The sequence below is a fragment of the Schistocerca piceifrons genome, chromosome 11, assembly GCF_021461385.2.
Source record: "Schistocerca piceifrons isolate TAMUIC-IGC-003096 chromosome 11, iqSchPice1.1, whole genome shotgun sequence".
In the NCBI taxonomy this organism is placed as follows: domain Eukaryota; kingdom Metazoa; phylum Arthropoda; class Insecta; order Orthoptera; family Acrididae; genus Schistocerca; species Schistocerca piceifrons.
Window position 1 is genome coordinate 59,879,230 of NC_060148.1, and position 27,022 is coordinate 59,906,251.

General features: G+C 39.6%; 1 long non-coding RNA gene across 1 annotated transcript in view; it reads left to right on the forward strand.

Moving 5' to 3' along the window:
• The window catches only part of LOC124720532, a 30,468-nt gene extending 24,104 nt beyond the window's left edge, over positions 1 to 6,364 (forward strand). The window contains exon 4 of the long non-coding RNA XR_007006187.1: positions 4,690 to 6,364. This is a non-coding gene — a long non-coding RNA (uncharacterized LOC124720532). The remainder of the gene's footprint in view (positions 1 to 4,689) is intronic.
• The last annotated feature ends 20,658 nt before the right edge of the window (positions 6,365 to 27,022 follow it).

Genomic DNA, 27,022 nt, shown 5'->3' on the forward strand with positions numbered 1-27,022 from the left:
TCTTCATGCACAAGTGATTGTGTCAGCTACCTTAAATTCCTCTCCCCTCCAACCCCCCAACACACCCCACCCCACATAGCCTTTAACCTTTGATAAATTAATTCTGTTTGATTATACTGACAGTGGTATGTGGTTAACGCAAAACTATGTGACCACAACCACGTGCAAGAAAGTAAAGTCTGTTTGTTTCGTTGCGGGACTTGTATAAATTAATGAGCTTCAGTAGTTTGGCATGAGTAAAATTTATACTGTACAAAATATTTTTATTTTTAAGCCAGGGTAAAATACCCACTTTCCTGGTGTTTGATGTTTTCTCTGTAACACCAGCTTAACAACTGGCAATGACCACCTTCGAAGCAATGTATGCCAAGAATTGTTCAGTGTACAACTTCATGAAACCACTGCGTTCATTTCCAAATGGTAGTCAGTGCTTTTATTATTAGTGGTAGTGGTGGTGGTGGTGGTAGTAGTAGTAGTAGTAGTAGTAGTAGTAGTAGTTTGCACTCAAGAACAAAACCAGAAGAGGAGCTATCATACCAAATAATTATCAGAACCTATTCCTATGGGAACTTTAAAACTGCCAGTCCCATCACTCATTTTTATGCAGGTGTTCCAGGAATGATTTTGATCACACGTTTATTAAGGTAATACACTGTTGAATTTACTCCTTATTTATTGTGCGTCTGTATAAGTGATGTAGTGGGTTGTGTTACACCTGTGTCCTTTCTTTCAACTAAAATTCTCCTCTTAACACAATTGAAACAAAAGTATTGTAAAATTCTTTGCATTGACGAAGTGCGACCTTTGGAGCCGTGCATAATTGCGACAAGTTTTTGTGATGTTGGGTAGTCACCATTCACAAAGACTGCTTTAAAACATCGTTGTCAAAACTACCCATTTGTTACAGGTTTCTTGAATTTTGATTCTGAACGGCTGAAAATTGGGCCATCTTACTACATGACATGGACTTCAGTAATAAATATTCTACTTCTACTTTAATATCATACTTCAGACATAAATGAGTAGTTTTGCTCTGCTGTTTTTGTAGATTATAATCTATTTTTGGTCTGCTGCTTTCGATACAGTCTGTATGATTACACGCAATACTTTTTATCGAGGCGAAACAGCATAGATGGTGACACTTCCTAAGGAAGGAGCACTCTGCTCAAATTGTGGTAGACCAGCTGGAAATGTGTGACAAGGTATCATTAAATTTTTCATTTATATTGCTAGGAACACCCCAGTTGCTGCTCAGATCAGTGTATATAGTAAGCAATTTTGTAGACAACGCAATTTTCCACCACTATTTCAGAACACCCACAGATGGCAAGAAAACAAACGTACACTGAAATGATTTGAACTGTGGAAGTTAAATTTAGTTGAGTGAACACCTTGACTCTGCAGAAATTACAAATGACATTTTAGCAAAGCATACCTGGATCAGCCAAGACAGGAAGTCATGTGAAGTACATATGGGGAATTAATAAAGAGAAACACCATTAATCAGTGTGTAATAACACCAAAGTGTGAGATATTAACATAACCTATTTTGAAATAATGTTAACTGTTGATCATAAACTTGTGCTTTATACATTCTAGTCAACTTTATGAACTGAACTGCTCATCTAACTCACCTTCAACTTTCATAGTTTGTCAAAGTTAAAAATGACAGATTTTTGAAATGTCAAATTACCACGTACACTTAAGATAGCTACTGGAGATCACTATTTGCCTCTGCGTAAATAAAATATAAGATTACTTAATCATTGTTTCAAAGATGGGTTAATAGCTACTAACATGTAACACAACAGATCAAACTGCTACACGGACAAAGCAATGAATTTAGTACTTGCCAACTTTGAGCCAGTAAATAGACACCACCTTCATCGCTGTCGGACTGCGGCGAATCTGGCTCGTGGTGGTTTAGTACAAAAGGTTCCCTAATAGTCCTACTAATATCTTATTGCTAGTTCTCTGTCTGCAACTTTCTGCATGCCTCACACTCTCCGTGCAGAAATCATGATGCTCTAGATTGCTGCATGCGTAAGACTAGACATCTGCAGTTTAAAGGTATTATTCTTTTCTGCAATGTAAGCTTTGTGGGAATGTAATCGTAATGATACGGTGGTAATACGAATACTTGGTGCCCGCGTTGTTTAGTGATCTTATCTAGGTACGACAAACTGGCTTATTTGCGTTCACAATCGGCATCATTTCTTTTCTGGTTTGTGACAGATTGTGAGGGATGTTATTACTCAGTAACGGATACATGAAACTTCATTGATTTGCATTTAGTGGACACTGGCATGGCATTACTGATTACAATAACTGAATTTGGGCAGAGGTATGGTAATAACTGTTTTGTGAAGGATTGTTCGTCATTTCACTGTGGTAATCGTCAGAGCTCTTTGACTTTGAAGCATTAAATACCAGTTTACTCTTAGGAAAAAACTGTGTATCTGCTGACACTTCATCTACAATAGTAAGTAAACTGCCTTTATCTACTGGAACTTTTAAGACTACCAAATCCATCACTCATTTTCCAGCACACTGACCTTGCACAGTTCTGGTTCATATACGTTTTGTCGATATAATAAGTGTGATTTGTTCCACTGTCAAGAATCTCCTGCATTCTTAGTAAAAACACTGTCCTGCAGTTGCAACCGCAGTATCACTTCCCTCCGTGGCCTTTAATATTCGTAGTGTTGTCCATCGCGCTATTCGTCCACGAGACTCAGAGGGTCATAGACACGGGTTTACAGGTAGATGTCGTGTTCCTTGACTTCCGCAAGGCGTTCGATACAGTTCCCCACAGTCACTTAATGAACAAAGTAAGAGCATATGGACTATCAGACCAATTATGTGATTGGATTGAAGAGTTCCTAGGTAACAGAACGCAGCATGTCATTCTCAATGGAGAGAAGTCTTCCGAAGTAAGAGTGATTTCAGGTGTGCCGCAGGGGAGTGTCATAGGACCGTTGCTATTCACAATATACATAAATGACCTTGTGGATGACGTGGGGAGTTCTCCGAGGCTTTTTGCAGATTATGCTGTGGTGTATCGAGAGGTTGTAACAATGGAAAATTGTACTGAAATATAGGATGATCTGCAGCGAATTGACGCATGGTGCAGGGAATGGCAATTGAATCTCAGTGTAAAAAAGTGTAATGTGCTGCGAATACATAAAAAGATAGATCCCTTATCATTTAGCTACAAAATGGTCAGCAACTGGAAGCAGTTAATTCCATAAATTATCTGGGAGTACGCATTAGGGGTGATTTAAAATGGAATGATCATATGAAGTTGATCGTCGGTAAAGCAGATGCCAGACTGAGACTCATTAGAAGAATCCTAAGGAAATGCAATCCGAAAACAAAGGAAGTAGGTTACAGTACGCTTGTTCGCCCACTGCTTGGATATTGCTCAGCAGTGTGGGATCTGTACCAGATAGGGTTGATAGAAGAGGTAGAGAAGATCCAACGGAGAGCAGCGCGCTTCGTTACAGGATCATTTAGTAATCGCGAAAGCATTACGGAGATGACAGATAAACTCCAGTGGAAGACTCTGCAGGAGAGACGCTCAGTAGCTCGGTACGGGCTTTTGTTGAAGTTTCGAGAACATACCTTCGCCGAAGAGTCGAGCAGTATATTGCTCCCTCCTACGTATATCTTGCGAAGAGACCATGAGGATAAAATCAGAGAGATTAGAGCCCACACAGAGGCATACCGACAATCTTTCTTTCCATGAACAATAAGAGACTGGAATAGAAGGGAGAACCAATAGAGGTACTCAGGGTACCCTCCGCCACACACCGTCAGGTGGCTTGCGGAGTATGGATGTAGATGTAGACTGCAGTTAAAATCAAAGTTCTCGTTCATTTGTGAAATTGAATTGTTTGCAATTGGATATTCACCTCTCGAAAACATACAAATATTTTCTAATGTAAAATGTTCTCAGAGAAATTGTCCAGATCACTTACTTCCTTCATAAGACTGCGTCACTTCCCTGGAGATTTAAAAGATGCTGACCCACTGGCTTTAATAGACACAATAGTTTTGCTTTATATACGATGCTCAGTACGCAGTCACTCTTGTCTGTAGACAGTGTTGGGACGAGCACCACGTCGTGGCAAGTTGTCTACTTTTACCTCTCTTTTATAGGATTATACACTCGGAGCACAATAGCTCTTTCTTGCTCGATAACACTTGGTGCTTTTCTCATCTGTCAGCCGTAGTGAACATTTCGCAAGTAATGTAATTGGCCACACAAGTACACTGGAGAAGAGATCACCACCACCACACGTTCAAAGCAATGTGTGAAACAGACTGAAGTGGCAGAATGACACTAGTGGCTGAAGTGTCACGTTGTATCCTTTCCTTGCTACTGTGCATCGCCCCATCACCTGCAGTCAGCTGGAGATAGCTACAGCACTGTGCAAAAATTGATGACTAATTTTTTTTTCTAGTCGACCTTTATGGACTTCGTTGACTGGGCTAATTGTTATGTTTTTTCTGATTAATGTACTTATTTGTGTAAGTTCACTGTCATGGTGTAACACATGCTAATGATGTACATCATTGCATAGGAATTTGCCTCGTCTTTCATTTTTTTACATTTTATTGCACCTGTGTATCAAAGGTTGAGAACAGATAACAATATTCCGTGTTTTGTTTCATTTGATCTTACAGGTTGAGAACTGGCAGTGGTCTTTACTGTGTCTCATGGTACAACACGCATTTCTGGAACTGGCGCGGCTTGCAGTCATGAGAAGCTCTTGCCCTCAGTATTAGCAGAAGGCGAAGATGTGCTGCAGGAAGCTCTACACTGCACAATGCACGCTGGCAAGTCACTGCCCATTGCAACTATTGTCGTGGCCATTCACACTTCCACTTTGAAGAATGGGTGTATTGAAGCAGGTAAAAATATTAAGAAGTCTGCCTAAAAGTATCAGACTTTTGATTTGAGCAAAGATACTGCTTCAGTTTTGTCAAAAGCTTGGTGATTCTCAAAGCGAAACAATTTGTAAGATTCAGCAGGTATTCGGAGAAGATGCGATGGATGTAAAACAAATTAAGGAGTGGTTCGACCAATTCAAAAATGGCTTCACATCAGTGGAGAGTGACCATTGTTCAGACAGGCCCCAAAATGCTTGGAGTGCAGCTGTTGAAAGGGTGCAAAATTTGATGAGGGCACATAATCATTTGACCGTGTGGGAGATTGCCCGAGAGGCTGGAGTGAGTAAAGATTCTGCACATGCAATTTTGGATGATTTGAATATGCACAGAGTAGCTGCGAAATTCATGTCCAAGTTGTTGTCGCCTGAACAAAAGACCTCCTTTTTGACGTTGCGCAATATCTTCTGGACACCACCTACACTGATCCTGGCTGTCTGAACACTGTGATAACTGGAGATGAGTTATGGGTGTACGGGTATGACCCAGAAACAAGACAATCATCACAATGGAAGCATCCTGAGTCTCCAAGGCTGAAGAAAGTGTGGCAGGTGCAAAGCAAAATCAAGGTGATGCACAATTCCACAGACTTCGAAGAAGACAGTCAGCATTACGAATACACACCGGAAGGACAAACAGTGACAAAGGAGTACTATCAATGTTTTCCAGTGACTCCATGGCGCATTCAGCGCAAAAGTCCAACATGGACTGTGAAAAACTGGCAACTGTATCACAATACCCCCGCACATTCATCCTATTTGATCCAAAATTTCTCTGCCAAATGTGGAATTAAAGCCAGTTCGCCAACCTCCCCACTCTCCAGACATGGCTCCTTGTGACTTCTGGTTGTTTCCAAAATTGAAGACACCACTGAAAGGATCCCATTTGAGAGTAAAGAAGAGATAATGTGGAACAAGACGACGGAGCTGAACACCATTCCAAAAGACTTCCAGAGGTGTTTCTGGCAGTGAAAGGATCGATGGCAAAGTGTGTGCAAGCACAAGGGGCCTACTTTGAAGGGGATTAGGGTCCCAACCCCGTCAGGTGTTAGAAATATTTTTTCTGGCCGAAGGTCAGATACTTTTTAGACGGGCCTTGTAGTTATTGAGGTGTTTGCAGACTATTTACAATGTGAAACTGTCAGGTTTCATTGATGGAAATGCTGATATTAATTAGAGATGATAAATGAAAGGAATGTGGATTCAGGTCCCTCCTTTCATGTCCCATTATGGAACAGGTCCAGCAATGTTCATAGGAGATGCAGAAGTATGTGATGGTTTTAATATAAATTACTTTCCTTTGAACCAGCAAAAAATATTTGTTTCAGTTAAAATGCCTTTTGCATGCTGAAAATTAATGAATTTAATTACCCAAGTGCATCTTGCTTGTGTTAACAAGCCATTGTTGCTGTGTGTACTGATATGTTGGCTTACCAATGTTGATTTTAGGTTTAGTGTTTACATATAAATTTTAATGTAAAAAGAAAATTAGAAGTGGCTCATTTCCTTCAACTGTTGAATTGCACTTTTCCATTCTTTTGCATGTCATTGACATGTTGGGAGTCAAAATTTCTGTGTTTCACTAAATCCTTTCGTATCTTGTGGTCTCGTAATTGATACAGATGTTGCAGGAAATGGCCAATCCAAGAAACTTGAAATATTTGTTATGTTGCTGGCACATTTCTGCCCTATTACAGAAATTTTTATTGGAACATTTTGGTGTGTGGAGAACATTCTAATGGCAGTGTTTGCAAATGGACAGGCCTAAAGAATTTTTAATATGCATTCACAAAACTTCTCATATTTTCGAAAATTAAAGTACAATACTTCAAACGATTTTTTTCCTGCTTCGTCTCCAGGCATACGTATTGTAAACAAAATCTAATTTACAAATTAAAACATATTAAAACAAAATTTTCACCCATATGTTGCTAGATGATAGCTCTTTGCAGGGATCGGAAGTGTGTGGGGCAACGAGTAAGCTACTTCACTGGTTTAAAGTTTTGATGCCATCTTTAATCACATGATCCTGGCAACTAATTTGGTGGTCAGCCAGAAAGTGAAGGGAAACATACTGACCTTAGTTTCCAGTCTGTACAGCCACATTCCGGTTCAGCTCACTGAAAGAAGTGTCTATTTCCCATTTCTTTGCGGGATCAGGACTATGACTTCAGTAAAAGTTTAAAGTTCCAATCAAGATTTAAAGTTTCTCACAAACAACACTTAAAATTGCTTTATGTTCAGTTGAAAGTCTTTCTAATCTAACAGCACCTTTAACAGTTCAGAGGAGACCTCTATGGTAACTTCCTACCAGATTGTTTCAATTGAAAGTTCGCAATAAATGTTCAAAAATTAATGCTCGCCATAAAAGTGAAAATAAATTCACCACTTGCCACGCGGAATTGAATTTCACACTGACGGCACGCTAATAGTTATTTTATCGAATTCTAAACGATCCAGGACGGTGTACAGTCTTTGCGGGTTCACTATCCGTTTTCACTGCCAAATACACACTTGTCACAGCTCGGCTCTGATGTCATCAGAGGCAGAGTGCGACCAGATGTTTAACTGGCATGGACCCTACAGTGTCTGAGAGCGAATTGAACCTTCCTACTGCTTCAGGGGCTGTATTTATAAGGTGCCGTTGCGGACTACCGAGAAAACATCTGTTGTCTCTATTTGCATATGGCGGCAGTCTACAAATGACCGCTATCTCGGGCACATAATACCAATTACTTCAGAAACTTCTTAATTTTTGCAGATATGCAGTTTGAAAGCACTTAGAAAGTTTCAGCTTGCTAGAATGAAAACTTTACGTAATAGAATTTATTTAGTGGAACTAACGGTAGATTGTTACCTCTGAACCATACCTTTGCTAAGACTTATATCAGTTGCTATTTATGTTAAGTCTTAACCCTTTTAGTGCCAGACGTTTTCTCAAAAGATCATGTTAAAAGTGCCATGCGATTTTACAGTAAAATGCAGACCTCTGCCATACTTGCAATAAAATCTAAACTAATGCATAAAGGAATGTAATTTTTTTTAATTTTTAAGGAATGCTGCTGGCTACAGTTACATGTGCAATACATATTGTCAAAGAACATATTTTCAGAGAAAAAAATTATTTTCATGATGGGGTTTATCGAAAAAAATAAAACTTTGATTGCAATTTACTCTGAGACCCATCAAATGATATACTAAAAAATTTCAGGTATATATATGGAATCTCTGTAGTTTCCTTAACAAAAACATCATAAAGGAATACAAAAAATTTTATTACACTAAGGAAAAAACAAAACATAACATTACAAAAAAAAATTGTTTTGCTCTGAACGTGTTCTCTCAGTTCTTCAGTCATAAATCATTGTCAAATGTGAGGTTGCAGTTATGACAACTACTTGCAGACATGAAGGATGCAGTCCTTTCTTGCAACAAACAATGCTGTTCGTGAGCGCCACTTCTTATCCTTCGTAGAACAAACACTGCAGTAGCGTTCCTTTCTCCCCGGAAGAGTCTCTACACCATATACTGTTGGAGCAGGTACATTTATATCTATTGCACTTGTGGTTACAGTCCTTGCCTAAAACCACTGTTTAGTGAGTTTCAAAATTACTATGCTTTTGAACTTCAGCCGTATCAATGGTTTGTCATTGGGGTTTAGGCTTTCCTTATACAAAACATATGCATTCAGCAACATCCTGGCAGTTATGCTGAACACTGCCTTCTTCCACATCTTGACGGTCCTCCTCTCATCTAAATAGCGGTATGCCATCATATCAGATGAGTCAATGCCACCCATATACTTATTATATTCAAAAATCACATCTGGTTTCTTGACCGGCAGTCTATTACGAATTGTCTTTTCTGATGATGTAGCAGAGGATGTTGTACTCACAAGGACTGGATTTCTCTCTGATTTCTTCTGTCTGAAGCCACATAGAAGTATAAAACATTTTCTGAAAAACTTTAGCTGACCTACAGCATAATTCGACAGATGACCACATGGCAGGAATTTTCTGTTTCTTCTAATTGTTCCCGTTAGATAAGTGCCGACTGAATACAGCTTTTCTGCCAGAGGAATAGTTGTAAAAAAGTTATCACAAAACCCAAGGTAACCTTTTTGCATGTAGCTCCCAAGAGCTAGTACTTTCATGATGACTGCATATCCCAGGCCATTCTCTTTTATTTCGTTTTTGTCATCATCACTTTTTGCACCACGGTATGCCTAAAACCCTAGGCAGTAATTTACTACTGAATCACATAGCATCCAAAATTTGACTCCCCACCTGTGATGTTTGTTGGGGAGGTACTGGATTAGTTGTGAGTGCGCCTTTGTCCCAACAAGACTTTCATCAGCAGTCAGGTGCTGGTGTGCAGTGTAGTAGCGACGGAAAACATTGTTGGCAAAATCCACCAACACTTGAAATTTGGCTGTTGGATCATATAATGGGTGACCAGGAGGGTGAACATTCGAATTGTCTACAAAATGTAAGAACTGCAGCAACAAGTGAAACCTGTTACGTGAAAACATTTGCGAAAACCACAGTGTCGACAGGTTTGCATCAGTTGACCAATAACTAAAAATCGTCTATCAGTCCCATATTCAAAATCACTGCTATAAAAGCCCTCATTTCTGCTACAGTTGTTGGTTGCTATCATTTGATTCTCGAATTTGGCGGTAAACGCGTTGACTGAATCACCTGGCGAGCGTATCTGTTAGTCTGTCACCATAATTGTTAGAAGCTGCTGCGAAAAAAACTGCAAAAAATCAATTAGTGTGACGTTTGCTGGTATATGTTTAGGGCCTGGTAGTTCTGCATACACAAAGCTTCGAGGGGACAGATTATCTGATGCCTTATCCATTATTTCAACAAAAGTATTTGCACTGTAATTCTGTTGTTTGGTTGTCGTCGTCATTTGCTGACGCACAATCGTCACTTCAAGAAGAAAACGAAGAGTCCTCTTCCCCACTGGACATCTCACAATCCGATTCACTTTCTGCAAATCCTGCAAATTCATCTTCACTTTCACTACTTACCATATTGTTGCCTAAATCACTCATATTGAACAACTACTTCTTACTTGACGACGCCATGCTGCCACGAAATACTCGGTAAATAAACACCAGAGAAGTTTATTTTACTCGAAATATCGCACTGACAACTGAAAAGATCAGTATACTGTGCCTTCGACCTTCCTTCTGCGTCTTTGCTAGGAAATGCTAACAACTTTGCCTTCAAGTGCGGAAAAAATGAACGAGAAGATCGTTACTGGTATTTTTCGCTGAAAATCTGGATCACGGTCAGATTGTATTTGGCACTTAGTGTTAAACTTGGTGTAGCTCTATTATTTGATATATTTGATCATCTGATTTAACCAAAATCCTCTATCATTAAAATTTCAAGTACTTAATTTACAACACTTAGGTACATTTTAGATACAAAATTAGTTTTCATTTAATTCCTCAAAAACTAGAAGAGGTAGATTAACATGGACTCTGTTATTTTTGGGGTGTACTGAAGCATAAAATAATTTTTCCATTATTTAGCACCTCTTATTTTTCCGAAAATCGTGGATTCTGGCGTTAATTTTTGTTTTATGGTTTTGGAAACCGGCATAACTTATTTATAACTTCTAACTGCACATTCTGACCAAATTCTGGCTTCCTGGCGTCATTATTTAGCGTCTCTGATTTTTCTCTTAAAACAGCATTTTTCCGTAAACTATTAAGTTTAGAACATCGAGACTTGGTATTTGAAATATTATTACACTAAACTATTATTTAACATAGTTTCAAACATAAATTTTGATTTTTAATTTCATACTAAATTGTGGTGCAGTACTTGAGCGCTACATGCAGACACGTTAAGGTGACGTGGCACTACTAGCAGTGAACTGGGGTAAGTCCCAGCGCACTCACTCGCCTCTGTATCTCACATATGATACAGCGCTTGGTTGGCTTCACCCCCTCGTACGCCAACCTATTTATGGGTCGCTTAGAGAAAGCCTTCTTGGTTACCCAAGTCTGCCAACCCAAAGTTTGGTACAGATTTATTGACATCTCTATGATCTGGACTCAGAGTGAAGAACTCCAGAATTTCGTCTCCAACCTCAACTCCTTTGGTTCCATCAGATTCACCTGGTCCAACTCCAAATCCCATGCCACTTTCTTCGACGTTAATCTCCATCTGTCCAGTGGCCAGCTTCACACATCCGTCCTCATCAAACCCTCCAACAAGCAACAGTACCTCCATTATGACAGCTGCCACCCATTCCATATCAAACGGTCCCTTCCCTACAGCTTAGGTCTTTGTGGCAAACGAATCTGCTCCAGTCCTGAATCCCTGAACCATTACACCAATAACCTGAAAACAGCTTTCGCATCCTGCAATTACCCTCCGGACCTGGTACAGAAGCAAACAGCTAGAGCCACTTCCTCATCTCCTCAAACCCTGAACCTCCCACACAAGAACCCCAAAAGTGCACCATTTGTGACAGGATACTTTGTGGGACTGGATCAGACTCTGAATGTGGCTCTCCAGCAGGGATAAGACTTCCTCAAATCCTGCCCTGAAATGAGATCCATCCTTCACGAAATCCTCCCCACTCCACCAAGTGTGTCTTTACGCCGCCCACCTAACCTTCGCAACCTCTCAGTTCATCCCTATGAAATCCCCAAACCAGCTTCCCTACCCTCTGGCTCCTACCCTTGTAACCGCCCCCAGTGTAAAACCTGTCCTATGCACCCTCCCACCACCACCTACTCCAGTCCTGTAACCCGGAAGGTGTACACGATGAAAGGCAGAGCCACGTGTGAAAGCACCCATGTGATTTACCCAACTGACCTGCCTACACTGTGATGCATTGTATGTGGGAATGACCAGCAACAAATTGTCCATTCGCGTGAACGGACACAGGCAGACAGTGTTTGTTGGTAATGAGGATCACCCTGTGGCTAAACATGCCTCGGTGCACGGCCAGCACATCTTGGCACAGTGTTACACTGTCCGGGTTATATGGATACCTCCCACTGACACCAACCTGTCAGAACTCCGGAGATGGGAACTTGCCCTTCAATATATTCTCTCTTCCCGTTACCCACCAGGCTTCAACCTCCGCTAATTTAAAGTTGCCGCCCTCGTACATCTCCTGTCATTCAACATCATCTTTGCCTCTGTACTTCCGCCTTAACTGACATCTCTGCCCAACCTCTTTGCATTTGGAGCTCTCTCTCTCTCTCTCTCTCTCTCTCTCTCTCTCTGTGTGTGTGTGTGTGTGTGTGTGTGTGTGTGTGTGTGTGTGTGTGTGTGTGTGTGTGTGTGTGTGTGTTTGTTTCTCCTGTTCGAAAATAAAATTGCCTCCTATCTCTTAGTGAGTTCTGTCAGGATTTCATCTTAAACCAAATTTATTTCCCTCTGAATCTCCTGTTTTGAGTCAAGATAGTCTGAAAGACGTTGGCTTATGATCTTCAGTTTTTTTTTCCAGAAGAATTATCATCGATACCAATTTTTTTGCGCTTGCTTTGTTGCATACTTGATTGCTGGACCTGACTTGTATTTGACAATCCCTTTATCATTTTGCTAGCCTTGTCGACTGCAACACTCTTTCTAAAGTGACTTGCTGATTTTATCAATTGAGACTAGAATCCTTTCCCACAGAAGCAAGAGACATAGGAATTTGAAGTCCATTTGCTTGATGAGTCCTTGAGCCCCCACTGATGTTTCCAGGTTCGATTTGTCTTTGTTAATATCAGCTATTTCCTCCAGGCATGCATACAGTTCATTCAGTGTTATTTTTAAAGCAGTGACTGCTCTTCGTTTGGTTGACCACCTAGTGTCACAATGAGCCTTCAACGTAATGTCGAAGTTACTTAACACAGCTTGTCACCTTCCTGTAGAGCCACTGAAGATAGTAAATATCTTTTGAACTGTTCCAAAAAAGTAATCATTAGAGGTGAAACAGTGGCAGCATGCGATCCGATAAGGTTTAAACTATGTGCAACACAGGGTACAACCCGAGCAATATCATTTTGTTTGAGGATCTGAACTTGCACATCGCTATATTTTCCATCCATATTGCTGCCATTATCATATTCCTGACCTCGGCAATTATCAATACTCAGCCCATCTTTTAAGTTTTTTTAAGAATGTCCACTAAAATGCCTTCACCTGTTTTTTCATTAGTGTCGATGAAGTCAATGAAACTTTCTTTAACTTGACATCTGACAACTCAACAAATCTAATAACATTGGCTCATTTGCTCAATGTGAGCACTGTCTGGTGGGAGTAGCTTGTGCAGAGTCCATTAATTTTCTTCTTAATATCTGCTGCTTTGCAACCAGGCTGTATCTCACAGCTAATGACCTCCGCAATATTTTTATAGCTCTCCAGTCTTTATTTTTGTATTCAGGGAGCCTCATGGAGTAAAATGCCTCATCAGCTTCATATGTGTCTATTAATTTTGCAGTCGACGGTTCGCCAATTGTATTTACTGGCCATGTCTATAAACAAACTACAGATGACAGAACGCTGCATCAATGTTAGTGTTCCACGTGGTAACGTCACATTGCACTGAACTGAAGACAAGAGACGTTTATGATCAAATCTACAGCGAGGCTCTAGATTTCATCAAATTTGATGACAGACAAGATTTGACAGATTGTAATACTGGCCTTAGCTTGTGGTTTACAACAAGGGTTATGTGTGTTTCCCACCATGGCTTTACGTGACGACCAGGTCCTATGCTTCATGTTCAACCAAGCAAGTTTTAAAGTTTCTCAAATTTACTCACCTTTTTAGCAATATTAGATCTGCTGCTCGCTAAGTTCACAAATTTGAGCTGCAATTACACTGACAAAATTATCACCGCTGCCCACCATGACATTGGATGCTACCTGGAGGTGTTGCAGGCACGTGGCTTGGTAACAAAAATATGTAAGTGGGGCAGACATGGACAGGGGATCACCCTAGTAAAGATATGGGCTGCAATGGAGGAAATCTGTTGAGATAAGCAACTTTGATGAAGGGCAGATTATTATTATTATTATTATTATTATTATTATTATTATTATTACACAGAGCCCGTGAACAAGTTTCTCAAGAATGGCGAAGTTGGTAGAGCGTTCATATACTACTGTCATGAGCATCTACAGAATGATGTAAGAGGATAGTGAAATTACTACTAGGTGCTAAATGGTTGTGTCCACGACTGATCACAGAACGTGGAGTTTGGAGGCTAATCTGCTCTGTCAAGTAGGACAGATGGTTATTTCTAGGATCTTTTGTCACCTCTTTCACCAGTGGCAGTGTTTTGTTACTGTGAAAAATGCCAGAGTTCACATTGATGTGCAGTTCTCCTAGAACTGCTTGGGTAAATTATTTCAAAGATCAGAGGAAGCCATGGCCACACTGTCTGACTGGACCATGCTTAGTATGTGGCATACAAAACCTACCGCAGGATTGAGATGAGGACAGTTTTACCAATTAGTTAGGAAAAGTGCAGGTGTGGACTTTCATTTGTTTCCCTTTTTTAGTTCTGTGTGCAGTTGTGGTTGTCTATGGGGGTTTCAGTTAGAGAGACCACTCTTCATATTATGCAGATTGTGAGGAATTTTTCAAAATTTAAAGTAGACACATCGGTAGAGGTGTCGTCCTGGGCACGACGTTAAACTGCCCCCCAACCCAAGGTGTGGTGCGACCCGTGCCGAGGGGTGCGTGGCACAGGGGAGCTGTGCCTCGAACGGGGCCTCTGGGATACCGGGCGCCCTCCCAGAGTATCCAGCCTAGCCCGGGCATGCGGGGCTCTGCCCGTGTGGTCCACACTTTCCTCAGCGTCTCGTGGGATCATAGAGAAAAAATCTGAAATTAGCTCCGAGCGAGCAGATGCCGAGAATTCTGGGGGACCTCACTGTGAGGTGACCCGGGAGTCAGAACAGACAGAACGTGAACTTGGTGCGAGGGGACCTCTAGGTGAGGTGACCCCGGGCCTCGTAGATGGTAAAGGCTCAGTTGCAGAGGGAGATAGTTCTAAACTCGCAACAGGAGGAACTTCAGCTGCCGTACTTGGTGCTGGGGAAACTGATACTTCCAAAAACAGCTCTGAAAGAGCAGTCGGGGAAAAGGGTGACAGTGCTGCAGAGGAGGAGAGCTCGAACCTCGCAGATAAAATTGTCCCCCTCACAAATAAAAGGAAACTGGAGGAAGTAGTCCACAACACTGATAAAATAAATGTGGATGTTAAAAAATTAAAAACTAATGGTGACGAAGAGGTTGACGAAAACGGAACATGTTTGTCGGGTCGAGAAGTGGAAGCGAAGGAGGAAATGTTTCGCTCGATGAGGCTGGCTGTTGTACTGCAGGGTTTTCCAGATAATAAGATGACGGAGAAACAGGCTGAGGTGGTGGAGGCTGCCCTAGTGGAGAGCATCAACCCATCCGACCAGGAGGAACCTATCCAGTTTTCTGCGACACAGTACGAGAATGGGGGCTTGGTGTTCACTTGTGCCAACAAAGAGACAAAATCGTGGCTGCACAAGAAGGTGAACAAACTTGTTCCGTGGCCAGGGGCCAGGCTGGCTGTCGGACAGGCAGAAACCACATTGACGGGTACCAGGTACGTACTGTGGGTGACGGGGATGAAGAAGAAAAGCAGCCAGCAGATTCTGGATTTGTTTCAGAAGCAAAATAAAGACATCTCCACCACAGAGTGGAAAGTACTCAGGAGAGTGCCAGAGTCAGACATAAAGACAAGGCTGGCTGTTTGGGTAGATGACAGATCTTCTGACCATCTGAAGAAACACAATTATAAATTATTCCTCGGCTTTGGTAAAACTAAATTTGTGCCGATGTCGGAATGGAAGGAGCAACAGGGTGGAGCGGCAAAGCGAAGTGACCTGCAGCTCCAGAATCTGCCACGGCCCTCCCTGAATTACACACCGCATAAACCTGTGGGGCCAAAGTTCACAACTCACAATTTTCTGCGTCCGCTGATACCCAGTTTGGGTTTTCGGGCTGTGACTCAGACTCTGAAATCTGGACCCTCTGATACAAATTCTCGTCCTCGCGTTTCCAGATTTGAAAGTCGGGTACGGCCACAGCGTAATGAGTTCGAATTTGCTGGTGTCAAACCACCTCACCTTCGTGAAGCGCAGTTTACGGCTTCAGGTAGACTCTCGCCCCAAGAGCATACAACACTGCAGAAACGCAAGTCTAGATTCCCGGTTTCAGAACGGCCTCGTGAGCGTGGGTTCGCCGTGCCAGAACAGTCACCTTTGCGAGAAGCCAGTTACATCACGTCGGACCACGCACAGCGTAGGGAGCCTAGATTTGCCGCAGATCGATCCCAGGAAAACAGCTACTTTGCTTCAGAACCTCGGCAGCCTCGTGAGACAGGTCATGGAGTCGCAGATCCTCCCCAGCTCCTTTTGATGAGGCTTATTGTTCCAGATGAGCTGTTGCCTCAAGAAACAAAGTATGCAGCTTTGGATGAGGCACCATCTCACGATTCCACGTACATGATTCCAGACAGAGGTCAATCAGATAACCCGCGGTTCAGAGGCTCGTATCAACCACCGTCCCACGACTCCAGATTTAGAAACCTGAATGAGTCACCTTTCCGGGAATCCAGGTTTAGAGGGTCAGATCAGATGCAATCCAGAGTAGATAGATATGTGGAACGAGATCCTGTGAACTCTGGTGAACGTAGATCAAGAATGTCGGATTCCCAACAGTACAGAGAATTTCACAATACATTTTCTCGTGTCCCACGTGTCCAGGAAGACAGAATTTCAGGTTCAGATTTTCCTCCCCAGCGGTCAAGGTCATCTTATGCGAACTCTGGCAATTCTTATTACTCGAGGCGCTCAGGTTCTGACAGGATCAACTGGTAGATAATCCCCATCTGTAGTAACTCTTAATTGGTATTTGTGCACAAGGTCTCTTGTTTGTAGCATCTAACATTCCAAATTCTGGGGACAGTTGTTGAATAATATTCAAATAATTTTAGTATTAAGTTGCTGTGCACTGTCTCGTGCTGGACTTGCTCTTAAATTTTCGTGAGCTCATGAATTTTGTTTATGCTTCGAAATATTCTATGAGAATACTGTCGCTCATTTTGGAATTTTTTTGTTTAAATTGTTACACTTGGGTGCCCGGTGATGAGTACTTACGAACAGGCCTGTCCATTAGCTCTTAATTGCAAAAACAGGTTAATAACATGTTTTGATCATATTCATCAGGAAAATTTGCTTTTGTAACTGTTTTTACTAGTTTGTGTAGTTTAATGAAAGAAGTTAGTTTAAGCAGGTATGTCACATTTTGCCCACATAGTGACGTGCGTAAACATAGTCATTATCCACAGTGCCAGCATTTAATATTGTCTTCAGTGTTCAGAGAATATTGTAAAGCAAGTAGCTTAAATATTCATACTGTGTTAGTTGTATTTTTTGTATGTATTTTCATTATTTAAACATTTTTCTGATTCAAAATACTTAATTTTCAATTTTTATGCAAAATAAAATTATAATTTTTTGAATAAATAGCAAAGGTGAAATAAAACCATGTATTACTGTGTGTTCTTTCTTAAACATGAAATGCTGTTTGAGGTACTAGAAAGGACTGGTGAATTGTTGAAGTAAAGGAACAGAAAAGCTGAAGCATGCATCCACTTATCTGAACATGTTGTTTGCTTGTTATCAAACAAAACATCTTTTTAGCCTAACTGCAAGGCATTGCTCCACTACAGGAACTAGTATAATTAGAAATGAGCATGAATTTGCTTTACATATCAAAACTGTCATTTATTCCTAATTTCACTGCTTAGCAAAGCTGATGTCTACAATACAGTGTTTACTGGCATACAGTTAAATACAGCAAAAGACTAAAAGGTCAAGACAAATCAGGCCAGCAGATGTAGAAAAAGGTTTACTTATAAATATAGGTAAGTGCAAAAATATTGTTTTGATGCTGCATCCTAATATTATACCAAATGAAAAGTCACTTGACAAAACTGTAAACTGTAGTACCCAGCCGGCATTTTTAAGGGTAAATTCCAGCATTGCCGATAAACCTGTCTAAAAGTGAAACCACTGTTTTTAGCTTTCAAAACTACGCTTTCAATATTATATAGCGGAGATGTTGAGTAGCAGAGAGGCACAACAAAAGACTCCTCACAATTTCACAATTAAAGCTTTCAGCCATTGGCCTTCAACATTAGTCAAACGCACACGCGCACACACACACACACACACACACACACACACACACACACACACACCTCTTTTTTAGTACATGTAATGTCAGACAATATGTTAAATAGACTATTCCACATACAGTATTGTAGACATCATTGAGTATATGTAATATACACTCTGTTTAGTCAGAGATTTGAAATAGAAAAGACAGATAACATAATAATTGATAGTACAACAGCAGGTAGAAAGGTTCTAGCTTGGTATGTTATAGGTCTCAAACGCTGAGATTGTTTTCACTACTAAACATGTGTATTGGCAGTAATGGAATTTTGTCTCTGAAGATAATTTAGGCCAACCATTCTGTTTCTTTGTGATTTTACAATGTATTGTGGTGGCTCACATAGTTTCTGAATACTTTGTTATTAAAGTGCAAAAAATTTCAGAAAACAAGTAGAAAACAAAATGTAGAAATAATGGAAAAACTTTTCGTTATGCTCTAACAGACCGTTAAAACAGTTAGTGTGCCAAGTAACACGTACTGTTGAAGTTTTAGGACATTGCTTCTTTATTCTTTAAATGTAATGGAATGTGATAGGTTGTAAATGGCAGCTGACGTAATGCATGCTGCTCTTGTACCAGGTGAGACTATCAATAGATGGTGTTTCACTAAACATCACCTCCACCTAAGCATGATTAAAGAGAAGAGTGGTAACTTGATTTGTAGAAATTTAGGCCACATGGTGAAAAACCTTTTGTGGGTGGTTGGAGTTGTTTTTCAGGATAAATCAACAAAAACTTCCCCTTGCCTAGAGTATTCCAGCAGTTCAAAAAATACTTCGATGGGTGGAGGATCACACATTTATGTAGGAAATGGAGTACAGTTTAAATAAAGGTGCAACCTTGGAACAGGTAGTAACACACTTCGATATGAAATCATTTTGTCCACATGACTGGGAATCTTGACACTTTCTTAATAAATTAATGGATGTTCTAGATAAAGACTCATCTAAGAAAGGCAACATAAATTTGTGCAGAGAATCATCATAGATGAAACTACTAGTTTTCCAAGTAGAAGAGTGTGTTCTGGCTCCCTGTATGTTAACACATGTAGCATAGGATAGGTGGTTTGCTGGCAAACTAAAAGCAGACTGATGCTCAAGGCTAGAGTTGAAGTGCTTTTGCTTTATCATAAGGTGTGTTATCGCTCATTCTTGTTTAATGAATTTGTTTACGGTATTGTGAGTGAACATCAAAGAGTTGAAGGCTGCAGTACTAAAGTGGTGGTGTGTTATAGTTACTCATATTTAGAAAAGAAAGAAAGAACAAAAAGGCTCATATGTTTTGTTCCAGCTTGCATATCTGGCTGCAGGAAGGTAAAGGTAAACATTTTTGAGGCATCCAAAAAACGAAGTAGAAATTTCAAAATGGGTGAAAGCAATTTCTTGGAAAGACACAAATTTGACTCAGCTGTTCTAATATCGGTGTGGAACATATTACAAAAGCAGACTTATCATTGATGTCAAATGTGAAAGTTTAAGACAAAGGTGGTCTCTAAAACCATAAGTGGTTACTCATTTGTTCCTCAGTTTACCAAAATATCTTTGCAGCAAGTAAAACGTGGAAAAGAGAAACTACAGCAAAGACGACGAACAGAAAGAAGCTGAAATGTCTGTTTCTTCTGTTGAGGAAAATTTATGAAACAAACCACTACTGAACACGGCAATGATTTCATGAGAAAGAACATTGAAGTATAAGAAACTAAAAGTTGTGGGATAATGTAATAAATTAAAAACGGAGAGCTGAAATCAATCTATAGCGAAAAAGTCTGTTACACGAAAAGCCTAAGACAGCTTTATCGATAACCAGAAGGTTATAGTTGACTTTGTTTAATGTGGTATGACAAGTCTTTTCTGGACAGCAAGCTCTTAAGTCGCCCAAAGGCTACATTGTCCAAAGTGTTGGTTACCACTACTTCATTCTGATACACATCTCCAAAATATAGTAAAGGGTCTCAAATGCTCAAATGAAATTGATTAGCACTGTGTGCAATCAATTAAGAACAATTTTTGGGAAGAAAAAGATGAAAACAAATGTTTAGAGGTGCTAATTTTTGATGAATTTAAGGCCAAAGATCATCATTATTTTAGTAACACTTTGTCGAAAGTTGGTTTCGCCAGTTTAGAGGACGATAGTTGGTGGCAGTGCAGTAGTCATCACGCAGTGAAAAGATTGTCTGACTTCAAGCTGTGGCTTTAACTCAATTTCAATGCAAATACCACTTGTGTAGGTCATTGTAATGTTCTTTCTTCAGTGTGTCATTTACTGACAGTGAATTAATAAATGATTGCGTAAGTTGCAGAAATATGTCCAGAGAAAGCTAATTTATTTAAAAACACCAGTTTGTCAGCAAACATTGTGGCTCGAAGAGTAAATGATCTTGCTGGAAATATATTAACTCACTTCTATGAGAACTCGATACTTAAGTGATTCTCTTTGGGTCTGGACGAATCAACATATGATTTAGATACTGCACAGGTTTTAATTTTTATTTGAAGGATAAACGAAAATTACGATTTTCAGAAGCTCATCGTCAACAATTAAAATATTTATTTTGTTTTATTGTTAGTTTGAAAGTCCATTGTTGAAACTAACAGTAGCAGTGAAGATAGAGCGTTTGCTTTCTGGTGGAAAGCATTTGTTCTAGTGTTATTGACTCTGCTGCTTCTTGTGATGGACAGTCAGTAACTAATAATAAAATTATGATGTGTAGGTTCGTAATTTCGCTCATTATTACGGATTAGTAATTTGAATACTTAAATAAAATACATAAGCAAGCACAAATTGGAAAAAGAATATTTCATTTACTTTGTTGTGGAACTGGCTTATATCGTACGTTGGGCAATAAGGGGTCATTTTCCTGCAGTTGGTCAGATTTATTTCAGATATAATTTATGACTTAGAAGAGGTTCTAAACATGCTATTCTACACAGAAGACGACGACGACAAAACTTTGTGTGACATATTTGATAGATGTCAGGAACTTTTAATTTGTACTTGTTCAGTCAGATGATGGTGAGGACACTGATAAAGATGATGCAGAACAACCCACCAGTGTTGCTAGTTTGGGGACGAAGTTTCTACGACATGCTGCAGAGATAAGATCAGTAAATACTGACGACCTTGTTGAAAATGTTACCTCTTTGTCCACTCGAGAGAGAAATCCCTGCTGTTCCAGATCACAATCGTGGTCCCAAGTTACGAAAAGACACTGGATAGAATAAAGACTGGGTTGAAGCACCTTGTGATCCTACACCTGATAGAATAGAACATCTCGACACATCAAACTCTACTCAAATAGTTTTTTGTAAAGTTTTTGATGCTGATTTGGTTGAGATTCTGATGAGAGAGACAGTAAAATACGGGACATCTTAACATCTTTTTTCCTTCTTTTTAAGTAGATCTTTAATGCACTGAAAGTGCATTTTTGTGGAAAATGTTGCTATAAATATGAAATCTACCCAATATGGCTCGATAGCTGTGGAAACTGCGTAAAATTGTGGTAATGCTAGTCATTTTGATGTGAGATGCGATAGCGGCAACCGCATGGTCAACTATTAACTTAGTGACAAGGAAGAATATGAATATTTTTGCTACTCGATTCACTTATGGCAATTTAAGCTGTCCTCCTGTGGTTCCTGCCTAACCACATACTCGGAAAAACGCTAAATGTTTATTTCACCTGTCGTTCTCAGATAAGACAATGTAAATAACATCCAGTATTGCAGGACATATTTGCGTTACATTCATAAGAAAGTAACAGAATATGTTAAACAAAGCTAACATGGAAAAAAAATTACACACGTGATGCGAACCACGACTCCAGAAACTACGACGTTATTAAGTACGCTAGCACTTAGCCTTGGTCGAGTCAGTCTTCGTTATCATTTTCTATTTTGAAGGCTTGTGTCGTTGATGCATTATTGACATTTAATTATAACGGCGATGATTTTGTGACAAATTATCAGTGCTCAGTTACGTTGAGAACATGCTGCAAATTATAAAATGTCTTTCGTTCTTAATTTGTATATTATTGACAGTAACAACTCGCTCCTCAGAGAGCACTCTTACATGAATGCATTAGCCGTCAATAAATAATTACGTGAAATTTTATTCTAGCAATAATTATAATGAAATCGTTCCAAGATTGACGTGTTTTGTAAGTCTCCAATATGCGCCATTAAATCTCGTGAGAGGCCCGTATCAAATGCTAACGAAAGTCGATAGCCGATCGTGTGGTCGTCGATATTGTGTGACATCACATTCGTGGGAGCAGGAACAACGTTTGGGAATTATTATGAAACAAGTTACCCGTGAAAATTGAGATGGCACTGTATGATGTGCTTTTGTTACACAACCAGGGTACAGGACACATGATCTCCTCAGCCAATCAGAATGAGAGCACATAACACATTATTTAGTCAGCCAATTGTATTTTCAATGCGTGAACACACAAACAACAAAATTTTAATGATAAACACAAATAAAGTAGTAGTTATTCCAATATAATCTGCGTGGTACACATACCATGGAGAACAGTGCTGTAACATACCAGTAATGCTGAGGAAATGGAAGGCGCCAGTTTCCCGAAAAAGCACAGAATTGTAGTAGCTAGTCGTGCTTGCAACATCGCTCGAAAGAATTATTGAATTAAAATTCCGCTTGACAGGTAATGTTTACCTGCTTCAGTAATAAGGAGATGTAATATTAACCCACGAAATATTTGATCTTCCTGCCATATTGTGGGATGGCACTTCACATCCCACCACGTTATGTGTGTGAACGGAAAGATCTTTCGTATCTATGAAGTTCAGATAATGGTTCACTTTAAGACGCTGAAAACCTTCAATACGGTTGGTGTTGTATGAACCAAAGCAGACACAATCATTGCAGATCTTTTATTTATTCTGAACAACACTTCCTTGGTCCAAAATTCAGTGGGCTGAAGGAACGTTTTTTCGATCCTTGCTTAATTGCATTCAACACCAATTTCCTACGACTTCAGACTTTGTTGTGTGTGCTTTCCCAAATTTAGCTTTGCCAACTCACAAATCTAACGTATACCTCTGGCTACACTGCAGAAGTCTCTTACCACAACCAGGTTTTTTGCTTTCAAATTAGTTGATTCGCCGACTCTCAACGAAACTAATGCATTCTAGTCAAACATAGATCTCTGGATACGCTACAGATTTGTCATATCACCACCACCAGATTCTTTTGTGCCAATTCAGGTTGCGCTCTTATGTCCCAGCCCGACCACGCCATAGGAAATTGCGAGATATTCAGAAAATACAGCCGAAAGCGGCTTAATCACACTCCTGGAAATAACTACCTATTCGCAGAATAACAGCTAAGTATTTGTGACAACAAAGGCTATAAGAGACAATAACCCTAGTTCACAAAACACTCCTAGAATTTACAGTTGTTATAGAGCTGTGTTTCCCGCCAACATTTGGATCAGTACAGTTGTCAGTATTGGGTGTAAAGTACATTTTGTACTTACTTTGTATGAGACACTACTGGAGAGCTTGGAATTAACTAGTGTGTAAACTACATAGAAATTATGACTTCTTATGAGGAAATTTGAAGTAGTAAAATTTACAATGGTTTAGTAACACTGTTACCCCCCCTTAATTTTCTAGGATTAAGTTGTGTTGTTATGGCCAAGCCATACCATACCCTCAGAAATCGCGATATGGAAACTGACATATCTGGAATGAAACAATCATAATTTCTCTCACAGAAGAGTAACATTGCCATTGCTTCATTCAGATCAGTTTAATATGTGTTTTACATCCCAGCCTAACTGCATCCCTGACAAAAAAAGTAGGACCAAAATTATATATGATGCCATAACTCTACTTATTTCTATACAGTATGTATTTTAATTTGTGCGCGCATGCGACGAAATAGCCACATTGTCGTTAGCTGAACAGACCACATGGTGCTATGCTCGCTGTAATTAGCTAACTAGGTCACATGTCTTGCGCTCATATTGCGTTACGAAAGCACATCATCCAGCGAACTCTCGAATTTACAGTTTCTGTAGCTATCGCGCCGTAGTTCGTGGATTTAGTATTTATATTTGCTTATTCCGCAAATATGCAGTTTCAATGCTACAGAGCATTTAAGATCATCAAAAAGACGTCCTTTACTTTTCGGTTTTTTGTTCTACAGTGTATGGAAGTGGGGTACCGATGTATAAAAATTGAACGGTACACTCATATGAAATATTTTCGATAAAAGATTTTTTTGTTTTAGTCTTAACTGCACAAAAAATTTTCACATGTTTTAATACACGCCAAACACTGTCAGCAATCGGGGAATATATTTCTGGTATATTTCACAGCTAAAACTTTGAGAGATTTAGTCTCCATTTCAGATTTTGATGCAACTGCAAACATTATCAAGATTTTTCAATAACCATTTTACTGTGATATAGAAAGTCTTGCTCAGAGCTTCAAATGAAAGTAATTTGCGATGTAACGATTTTCGTAAAGATAACAACTTAAATTCATCATTGGTGGAATTTTGTAAAAGTCTTTCACTCATTCAGTTTCATAAGTTTGCCCGTGGTTTATCTCTGCTTTTGGCACCACTTAAGTCTGTGAAAAAAGTTTGCCAAAATGAAATATTCAAAAAATATTTACATGTCTAAACTAACTCATCAGCATTAGAAGGCACTGCCGATAATTTACATTAGTAAAATTGATCAACAACAGTAAGTTGGGCGTTACAGCTACATAAATCTCTTGAACCAGAATTACAAAGCTTAATTTCATTATGTGAATTGCCTGTGTGTGTTACTTAGGTACGGTAAATTTTCAGATGACAGCCAAAATCTTAAACTACATTATATATGTCAATTAATGTATATCCTAATTGATCATAAAATAAAAACGTCTAATTATTGTATGTGTTTCTTGTGATTTATTTGCATTGTAAATTTTATGCTGTACAGTATTACGTCACTTAATGAACATGATTTGTCCCTGAATTTCATTCGTAATTAACACTCATTAAGTGAAACACTTTTTTGGTAGGAATCCATGTACAATAGACCAGTGCACTGCATTCCAAATAATAGTTACAATATTGTAATTTCTATTGTAGTATAGCAATTTTACAGGAAAGTTGTCTTAAAATATTTGTTTATGCCCGTGCTTCAAAATTCGCCAAAAAAGAGACATAGCATTATCATTAATTAATTTTGTAGCTACTGCCTCATGGGAATCTTCAATGAATTCGAGTTAGTTAACGATGACAAATCAGAATGGGAATTCATAAACACACTAGGGAAACTGTGGGTTGCCATGTGCCGGGGAAGAAAAGATCTTGCACTATTGTTACAGAGAATTTGCAACGCCTTCGTGGAAACCCAAGCAGTGGTATGTGTGACAATTGTTGCACGAGGCACACTGATCAGTACAACGAACTGAATACAACATTGTTGAAGCTTCTACTTTACAGTGCAGTAGTTTATAGGAGAATGCATGACTCACTGTACATTTACAGTAGTGAAAGAGACCGAGCCAGGCAAAGGTGCTTTTTGAAATAGTTATCAATGACAGAAAAAATAACATTAAGCAGACTCTTAATGCGAAACATCGTTCATTAAGTGGCTCAATTTCTTCAATTTTCTCCTACCCATTGTGTGCATCACTCATGGGAAGTGCACGATAAACAGGGGTTGACTGTAATAAAAAAAATTACAGTGCGCCAGATACCACATGTTTGACCCATTACCGTAGGTCGGTGTTGGTCTGTGGACTGTAGTTTGGAGACTCCTGCTCTAGACAACTGTAAGAATAAACTTTTAAAACATGTTCTGATGTTTATTTGATCCTGTGCTACGTAACTGGATTCAAGCTGTTTCTGTGTACACAAGTAACAAGCAACTTAGTCTCATAGGTATTGATTCCAGTAATTGTCCAGCTAGAGCAAACTGGAACAAAAATTGTTTTCACCTCTGATGGCAGTCAACCAAATAAAAAGATCTGGCAGTGACTTGGAATAAATGTCATCAAAAAAAGTTGCTTATTGTGTAAATCCAGAAGATGAAACCAGTATTATTTGGGCATTTCCAGGCCATATTTGTTTAATAAAGTGTGTAACAGCTTACAAGATAATTACCCAGAATTTTCCAGATTAAAAGTTTGCCACAAGGTAACTACCACTCACTTGGATCTGATGCCATTTCAGCAAATCAAGGTTACTTCACTTTAATACTTAATTACATTAATAATAATATTCCGTAAATCATGAGTACGACATTTTGTGATGATGTGAAACGTGTCAGTTTAAGATTCCTTTACATGATATAATGTTTTATACAATTACACTACTGGCCATTAAAATTGCTACGCCAAGAAGAAATGCAGATGATAAACAGATATTCATTGGACAAATATATTATACTAGACCTGACATGGGATTACATTTTCACGCAATTTGGGTGCCTAGATCCTGAGAAATCAGTACCCGGAACAACCACCTCTGGCCGTAATAGTGGCCGTGATACGCCTGGGCATTGAGTCAAACAGAGCTTGGATGGCGTGTACAGCTACAGCTGCCCATGCAGCTTCAACACAATACCACAGTTCATCGAGAGTAGTGACTGGCATATTGTGACGAGTCAGTTGCTCGGCCACCATTGACCAGACGTTTTCAGTTGGTGATAGATCTGGAGAATGTGTTCGCCAGGGCAGCAGTCGAACATTTTCTGTATCCAGAAAGGACCTGCAACATGCGGTCGTGTATTATCCTGCTGAAATGTAGGGTTTCACAGGGATTGAATGAAGGGTAGAGCCTCGGGTCGTAACAC